Source organism: Triturus cristatus, chromosome 1_2 (assembly GCF_964204655.1).
Source record: "Triturus cristatus chromosome 1_2, aTriCri1.1, whole genome shotgun sequence".
Lineage (NCBI taxonomy): Eukaryota > Metazoa > Chordata > Amphibia > Caudata > Salamandridae > Triturus > Triturus cristatus.
In genome coordinates this window covers 573071227-573079353 of record NC_140580.1, presented here as the reverse complement: position 1 = coordinate 573079353, position 8127 = coordinate 573071227, and the positions used below count along the sequence as shown (strand labels likewise).

The 8127-nt window shown below is 48.2% G+C and overlaps 1 protein-coding gene across 6 annotated transcripts in view; it reads left to right on the top strand.

The window, feature by feature from the left end:
* The first annotated feature begins 1117 nt into the window (after positions 1-1117).
* The window catches only part of LZTS2 (leucine zipper tumor suppressor 2), a 647770-nt gene continuing 640760 nt past the window's right edge, over positions 1118-8127 (top strand). For 4 of the 6 annotated variants that reach the window (XM_085606497.1, XM_085606500.1, XM_085606493.1 and 1 more), the window contains exon 1: positions 1118-1248. The gene's annotated coding sequence lies outside the window, so the exon portion shown is untranslated. The remainder of the gene's footprint in view (positions 1249-8127) is intronic. The other 2 variants (XM_085606495.1, XM_085606498.1) reach the window with 1 other exon arrangement.

Here is an 8127-nt window from a genome sequence, read left to right as displayed (position 1 = left end):
GGGAACAGACAGATTTTTTTTAATTTTTTTATTCTTGGTGATTGCTTTTTCCGTAGGTTGATCCAAAGCTTCCAGTTCTGTGTAGTGTACCTGGATGTTTAGTGTGACACACAACACCACATAATTCCACACCACACAATTCAGCACCACCCAACATAATTACGCTCCACATAATACCACTCAAAGCAACATGATTCGACTCCACATAATTACACTCTATTCAATACCGTGTAAATACACCCCACATAAAACCACTCTATGTCACATAGCAACAATCCACATAGATACACTCCAGACCATGCCACATAATTCCAATCAGCCTAAATCCACTCAACGCCACACAGTTCACAGCACACAATTCAACTCCACACATTTCCATTCCATGTATGGCACACCTTGCAGGAAGGTGCAGTCGGCACTCTGATAGCGGTGGTCTGCCTGTTAGGCTCTTTTATAAGCCTGACATACCACCTCTCTCAGACTGCTGCAGGACCGCTCGCCAGACCAGGAAAAAACTCCTGATGTGAGGGCAGTCGCACCACGGGTTTGCACCATCTGCTGTGGGACCGCCAAACTCATAATCAGGCCCAATGTCTATTTACCTCGCCGATAGATTAACTCTCGCAAAAGCGAGACCAATTGGCTTTGCCAATGCGTGTTCTTTGTATTCTGGTAATTGTGTAGTCCTAACTGCGGTAAACGATAAACATGATTACAAGTCCAAGAACGGAAAAACCTGACGACTTTAGCTTCTCAAGGCCTGACCTTGAAAACTTGAGAGTACAGGACAATTGCAAAACCATTTGTAACATCAAATAGAATGTCCACCAACGAGATGCATTTATAAAAATGAAAATGTAATAGCAAGCATCAAGAAGCGGAGCTGACATAAGATAAAAAAGACACAGAAATAGTTTAGTAGCTTTTTTGGGTGGGGGTGGGCGTGCTTGCTTTATTAGCACACGTTAATAGTTAAACGTCTAAACGTTTTCCTAGAGGAATTTTGGGCGCTGAGATGATGTCCTGGAAGCCGGGCGCTGCTCCGGCTCCTTGCACGGCCGTCGCCCTCCCCCCTGTCGGTCTCCTGTGTAAGCCCAGTGGGCGGCGCTGCTCTGAAGGTAGGCGGAGCCGGGGAGAGACTGGCTGAACGGCTGTCAGTGGGCATGCGAGCAGCGCGTTGAAGGGGTCTGAGGCGGGCGCCGCGGGCACTGCCAGGATTAAGTGCCCTTCAGCAGAGGGATGGTCACGGTAAGAGGCCAGCGGCGCTGCGTGCAGCCTCTCAGCTTGTGGTTTTTGGGGTGCAGGGCACTCTCACTTTTCAGCAAAGCAAAGCCTGCAACTACTTGGACTGCGTTTTTCTTGGCTGGTGAATGGTATCAACTTTTCTAATAGGCGCCCATCTCCAAGCATGAAGTAGTAAACCCACTACAGCTGGGTCGCGCCGTCGCGGGTGGAAATACCGGGGCCAACTTTTTCTCATTAGTTTATATCCATAGCTTTCTGTTTACAATCCCAGTTTCTGATGTAAAAAAAAATACTTTCCTCTTTCCATTGGCAAGCAGCCGACCGTTTGTGTGCGTGTATTTTTATTTTTGAGAGAACAGTCACAAAGTATCTCTGCTCCATTGTAAACCGCTGTCTGCGTACAGCAGGTAAGTTTCTGGGAGTAGGGCGGCAGCGCCTGCTGCTCTGCGGTGGATGTAAAACAAACAGTTCCCTCCCTGGCCCTCAGAGCGTCGGTGCCCTGGACTGGCAGCGGGAGCGCCGTGCAGGGCTCCGGGTTTGCAGCGGGTGAGAACTCAGCCGTGGATTTCTGCAGGGCACGGGATGGCATTATTATCACTGGACTGCTGTGCAGCGGAGAAATGTCGTGTATTTGGGCAGCAGCGGGCAAGGCTGCGTTTTCTAGCGGCGGGCAGCCACACAAAGTGGTACAGTGTATAAGAGGAGAGCACTTCAAGATTTGTGGATCCAGAAATCTACGGGTTTCACTCCTCAAGTTCTCCTCCAGTGGGCGGTTTCCGCTGCATGCTGGTATTTGTAGTCCTGCAATTCAGAGACTTGCCATTGATGCGATGCATGAAGCGGGAGTGGGCGAGCTGCCGGCACCCCAACACTGGCAGAGGTCGCAGGCTGATGTTTGGCTGTTGTGCCCTCCTATTGCCAGTTTTGTTGCATTCTTGTAGTTTTGCTTTTCCAATTTTAAATTCAGGACTGTATAACCACCACTGCCAGAATGCACAGAAAGCAAAAAAAGACCGTCTGAGCAACGCATGGCAGACAGGGGCCCACGTGAGCTCCCGGGTAATGCGTAGCGCAGGGGGGCACTCTGCAGGGCCCCTCATTCAGCCTAAGACCAGCGAAATATGGGTATCTCAAGGGCCCTTTACCACACTCTGACTGACAGCATCGTTTTGCATCCCGCTGCTGTGCTGTGCCGGGGCAGTTTGAGGTCTCTCGGGGAGGTGATGTTTTTCTCCTCGGCTCACGTTTGCCCCTTGTGCTCTTATTTCTTTACCCTGGCAGACGCTGCTTCCCGTTTGGGCATGGATCATCTTCCCACTCCCAGAACCACTCGCCCAGTAACTGCGCAAGTATTTCCTCTGTCGGGGCTTACTTCTGTGGGCATGGTCTGTGGTGACAAAGGTGAGCCCAGCAGAGGGTGTCTTCTCAGACGTCTCAGCAGGGGCCCTGCGAGGCACTCACAGACACTTCCCTGCAGCCCTGTTGACTTCCACGTGCATGAGATATTCGGTTTGTGGGATCAAGATGACGTCTAACTCCAGAGGGTCTTTTCTCGCTGGACTTCCAGGGCTGTCCACACCCACCCCCTGTGGCATCCATAGTCTGGGGGCTCAAAGGCTAGCTAGGGGGGTGTTAACAGCCTGCAGTCAGGCAGCGGGGAGCACTCCTACCCTAGATGTCTGACCAGTGGTGGTCCAGGCTTGCAGCTCGCACCCAGCCCGACACCTGGCAAGAGATACCACTACCCAGGACAAATCGGTCCGACCCAGTGCCAGTCCCGCTCACAGTGCGTTTGGGGGCCCTGTGGCCCAATCGTAGTTCTCTTGGCCTCCTCTGTGCTGTGTCCATGGTCAGGCCTGGTGTCATTCTGTCCTGCTGCATGGGCTGATGTAGCAGTCCATCCCGAGGAATGATGTGCAAGAGGAGGGGGATACGTTTAGTGCCTACTAGTCGTATGCCTGGGACCCTCCTCAGGGCCTGTCTTGGTGGCCCTTCCCAGGCCGGGGCATTCAACAGGAGCGCAACCTGTAGGTCCCACGGCACCTGCCTCATTGGAGGTGACTGCACACCCTCGCAGCTACCTCACATATGACTCCCAGCAAGTGGCGGCCCAGCCAAGGGGATCATCAAGAGAGGGCACCAAGCTCACATTCACCCTCCTCATAGTGCCAGGCCCTCCACTGGCCCTCACTACATTCCTTTTCTCACAGGACGTGACCACTATATCTCTCTGCAGAGCGTAGCTGGGGTGCCATTCATGTGGCATGTGTTGTGATAATGGGACCCATTTCTAAATATCATCCACAGGGTTGTTTTTCCCAACTTGGACGAATAAGCGAAAATTTAAGGTATACATGTTGCAAACAAGGTATGAAAGGAGTGGAGCATGAGGGACGCCGTCACTACTGAGAGTGGAATGGGCTGAGCAGGCAGCAGGTCACTGGATAGGTTTCGCCTGCACAGCGCTTGCGCTGTGCTTGAGAAATGTAATGTTTTTAATATAAACTTAAATGGGACGTGCATCCCGCCTCCTCTCTTTCCTGGCTTCTCATCGGTACCTGTGCGTGGCAATTACCTTTTCTCCATTTCTATTAGCTGTAGCATATTTTCCTGCATTTACCAATGCTTGTTCCTAGTCTGCTTCTCTTATCAGTTTCGCACCACCGATATCATCTGCTTTGGTGGAACTATATTTTCATAACATTTTGCCTTTTACTCTTGCAGCATATTTATATAACAATTTATCACCCAAAGAGATTAAGTGATTTGCATAGAATCGCAGGATGTTGTGCGAGGCTCCAACCGTGATCCCCCTGCTCTCGAGTTAGCAGCTCTGGCTGCTGTGCTACATCCTCTCCACTCCCCTGTTATCTGTCAGGGAGCTCTTTCCTTCTTCCAGAAAATGATTGATGAAACCAGCACTTTATTCATTAGATAGGCAAAACCGATGCATTACCACTGTTCTTTTTGTTTTGTTTTTTAATCTACCTTCAGTGCACATGCTTGAATCAAAGATGGATCAAGCCTTCTTTAAGAGAGTGTACTTTATTTTCATTTAGTGATGAGCAAATTCCCTAGTAAAGCTGTTGTTTTTCACAATGTTCTATGTGAGATGGTGAAGGTGATGCACCCTGCATACATACAAGGAACAACTGCAGTGCATGTAATGGAACGTGTATTTTTGGGGTGCGTGCTTGTCACTTAATATGTATTCAGAAAGTTAAGTTTAGTACAGAAAACCCACCTGTGAATCGTGCATTATTTAATTGCTACTCGTACCTTATGCTATGGATGTGAGGTGAACACCTGCACAGTTGTAATATTTTAATAATATTCACAGCGGTTCTGCATTTCATTTTCCACTCCTACCGTCTCATAACTGGTGCCGAACTCATGGGAAAGTGCACTAATATTTCTAACTTATGTGAGGAAAAGATAATGACCACCAGAAAAATGTTTTAATTGAAAGAAAACCAACAATAAGAATGAAGCATTCAACAACAATTCTGAGCATTTGCATGCCTACGGTAATAGGGCAAGCAAACGTGCACGAATCAGCATTGTATATGATCTGTACGCTTCTCCATCTACATTTCATATGTTTAGTTTAAGAACACGTGTTGCAGAGATGTTTAAGAGTCGGGAAACATTAGTAAACCTTAGCTACGCCTAGCGATAAGTTCTGCATGGCGTATACACGTGTGTTTGTTTGTCAAAGAATGTAAAGAATGCTTTCGTCTCGAACTTTGACTCTTATGCTAACATTATTCGGTTGTGTTTGTTCCAGGCCTTTCGAGTTGCATTGCAGTGTTTCTCCGCAGCCCACGCGTCTTTACCAATCTCGCTCTCTTGTCAGAACTTCCTTTGGGCTCCGTGCTTGTCCCACTGTTGTACGTCATGCTCGAAACGCGTCTTCTCTGCTGTATTCTCGTTTGATTTTATGAGAGGTTCTCGTATTATTATCCGTTTAGTTCCAAACTCGTCTGAGTTGGGTTTTAAGCTGCACAGGCCCGTCAGTGGCATCATGGAGCCTGGCCGGCTGTCCCTGGGCTTTTCCACAATTGTTTCTCGTTAACATGAATGAGTAAGGCTGCAAAACGTCACAGCTGTCGAGGTCAAAAATGATTTGCTACTTTGCAGGTTGAAAACATTCTGTATTTAAATGTTCTTCGCGTTCAAGCAACGTCCTTGAAAAACTCGACCATGCAGCGAGAGCACACGAGGGGACAGCGCGGACAGACCGAGCGCCACCATTGTTTCTAAATAAACACTGGTCGGTGTACTTTAGCTGTGATCTTTGCATCCGCATGCTTCCTCCAAGTTCAAAGCTGCCTTCTTCACTAGCTGAAATGTACTTTATGATCCAGTGCAGGGCCAGACTGGCCGTAGCGGGCACCGGGCAATCCCCCGGTACGCAGCAAGGGTTGGGCCGGTTTTGGGCCCCTGAGGGCCGTTTTTGTTACAGGCCAGTTTTTGCAGCATACATTACATACACATACATGTCATCAGAGTACAAGGAGGCAGGGTGACCCATAGTAGTTTGGGCCCTCACCTACAGGGCCGGACTGGGAAGCACAACCGGCCCTGGCAAAGAGCTCGGCGGCAACACCCCTCCCCTGCCTGCCAGAGGGGGGGGCGAGCACTTTGCCAGGGCCAGTTGCGCCGCCCAGTCCGACCCTGATTCAGTGTGCCTCCCCCTCAACCTATTTTGCACAGGTTCAAATAGTGGACATTCTTCAAGATTCAAGGATTTTTTGCTGCGTTTTTTCCTGCCTAAAAAGTTGGCCCAAGCCTGCCAGCACACATGATGCCACCGTGTGTAACATCATCTCCTCACACGGTCTCCTGGCGAAGAGCCGACATCCCACAAAAAAAAGATGAGCTGGAAACCCATGTATGGAGAGGGTTTCCAGCTCTTGTGGCGGCTCTGCATAGCTGATGCAGACTAAGGTGTTTGCACCTTCCCCCGGCATGGGTGTTATTTTAGAATCTTTTGTTAGTGTTTTTGGGCAACATCAGAAGAGACTGCTCCGGTGAGTGCAGGGCTCTAAGCCGCGCCCCTCCTCTTGGCACCGGCAGCGAGTTGCCCCTCCAAGGCTAGTAAGGCAGTGACTGACTCTAAGCACCGCCCGCTCCAAAGTCCCTCCTCCTCCCCACACCATGGAAAAAGTAAAAAAGTTGTCAGGTCTGGTTCACTTAAAAATAGATTCTGCATTCTTACTGATGGTAAAAGAGCCAACCTGTGGTGGGCCGTGAAGAACGGGTAGTAGCCATTGCTGTTGGTGCTTGACCCTTTGATGCCTAGTGAGCCTCCCCCACCGCCCAGCCTCGTGTTCTTGGCATCACCTGAGCTCTGTCTGCAGGGCTCTGCTGCATTGATTCCACTGCAGACAGCAGCCGTATAGAGTCACCACAGATGGCCACAATAGGGCAACACGGCATCAAAACAATTTCTTGGAGCTGGTTGCCCCAGGGCTAAGATGCTTTGTGCTGGCAAATCCCAAACTGACTGGCAGCAATGCCTCGCATCAAAGCTACGAGAGCAGGATAATGTGGCGGTACAGTGGGACGGGATTCAAACGCAGCAGGGTACAGCTCAGCTTCCCACTCTATTTGCACAGGAAGACACTGTTTGCCAGGGATCATTTGGGATTTTACATAGGGCTGATGGTGTGGAAGAGGGGGCGGAGAACTGCTATTGTGTGCATGCTTTCCCTTTGCATTGATTGGCCCTGAAGATGTCCTTCTTCATTCTCATTTATTTTGTTTACATGTCACACTTGCTGGGGGCACCCAGCTTTCTGATAGAGTAACAGTGGCCACAAGACACCAGTTAGTTTGCTTTATAACCCCTTACATCTGCACCATAATTATATTTCTGGTTTTGTCCCTGTGCCAGTTTGTATAGGGCCTTCTGTGTGTTTTGTTTTGTACTGTTCCTTATTTTAACTGCCCCAGTTGCCTGCCTATGAACTAAAGGTTTGTTGGCGGTGAAAGATGCAGCTGTCACTGAATATTGGGACTGTAGATTGTACTTTCTTGAATCTCATAGTATCTGAATTTCTAAACCCTCTTTAACACCACAGTGAGTATTTTTCGACCGTTGGACTTCTTAACCATGGAGGGGGGTTAACTTGGATATCCAATTTGAGAGTAATGCCATGTGGGCCTTTGGGACACCAATGGTAGATATCATTACCTACTACGAATACTGCTGAGTAATGACTGACTACTACAAGACTTAGAGAAAATTCTATGAGTTTCAACAAGCCCGACCCTCCATTGGGGTCTTTGAGCGCTTTGAATGGATGACATTGCGAATACTTGGACATTCATCGTTTTCTAGCTTAATTTTCCTGACAGTCGGCCAGAATTACTGACGAGTTAGAGAAATGATTTGTTTTGCACACACCACAGAGACAACAGTGTGTTTAGGCTGATAAATCCGAATAATCCGGGATTGCAACTGAACATGCAACCCATCATTTTCTGAAAATGCACAAAGCATCTTGTTTCACATCACTGTTCCAGCAGCTTTTGTTTTCCAATCCTGCTCTTCCGATTTTTTTGTAATATAAGGGAAGGAATGAAGGAACTTGCCTGGGAAGGCTATCCTATATTTTATAAATGGACGCACTCGCACTTTTTTGTCTCCAAATGACTATACTTGAGAAGCACTAGCACTTTTCTATATACAATTGCTGCTCACGAATTACGGATTTTATATCTCTCCCTATAGCACTTTATTGTTTGCTGTTTAGTATATTATGTCACTTCCTTAATATGGATGAGATCTCTGATTATTACTTTTAGTAACATAAAGGAAGGAATTTAGTTGGGAAGGCTATATAACACTTTTTAGAGCTTTCAATTATTGTATTT